Here is a 1028-nt window from a genome sequence, read left to right as displayed (position 1 = left end):
CCAATAGTTATATGATTCATGATAGTTTAAAATTGAGTTGGTCATCTAAGGATAGGTAATTAAGGTTTGAATGAATTAATATGAAATTCAATACCAATTATTGATATACCATGATTAATTGATCTATATATGATATTATAATTGAAAGCTTTTAAATTTAATATGATTTCATTATCTTGATATTCATAATTCTCATGATTACACTCCTGACTAGTTGAATGATTTCAAATTGTCATGAAACTGATACAGTAGTGTTTATTCACCTTTACTAAGGTCCTGTATCAGTTTCATGATGATCTGTATAGTGGATGTCATTGTCACATCCCTGTAGGTGTCAAGTAGATCAGCCATGTAGCATGTATGATATGGATGAATGTCAAAATGATATTAATGTATTTCATTAACATGTATAGATGTATTGGAAGTGAATTGAAGTGGTATAGATTTCTACCTTCAATGTTAGAATAGGTCAGTTGACAAGTTGAATAGTAAATATCTTGAAATGATACCAAAGTATTTGAAATTGATATATATTGTTGTTAACATGATTTATAAGGTGATATATTGATTTGAATTGAATTTGAAATGTTTTCATTGATATCCTAATTGTCTAATCTATTATATGAAATAAACTTATATAAGTCATTATAATGATGTAATATTATGTTATAATATGATTATATATTCAATTTGGAGTATATTAATATATAATATATTGATTTATAATGAGTATTTATTGAGATAATTAATTAAGATGAATAAAAGTCAAAATATTGGGTCTGACCTTAGTCGTGGGTTTGGGTTTGGGTTTGGGTTTGGGTTTGGGTTTGGGTTTGGGTTTGGGTTTGGGTTTGGGTTTGGGTTTGGGTTTGGGTTTGGGTTTGGGTTTGGGTTTGGGTTTGGGTTTGGGTTTGGGTTTGGGTTTGGGTTTGGGTTTGGGTTTGGGTTTGGGTTTGGGTTGGGTTTGGGTTTGGGTTTGGGTTTGGGTTTGGGTTTGGGTTTGGGTTTGGGTTTGGGTTTGGGTTGGT

Source organism: Naegleria gruberi (genome assembly GCF_000004985.1).
Source record: "Naegleria gruberi genomic scaffold NAEGRscaffold_89, whole genome shotgun sequence".
Taxonomy (NCBI): domain Eukaryota; phylum Heterolobosea; class Eutetramitea; order Acrasida; family Naegleriidae; genus Naegleria; species Naegleria gruberi.
The sequence above is the reverse complement of the archived record's forward strand: the minus strand, read 5'-3'. Positions refer to the sequence as shown.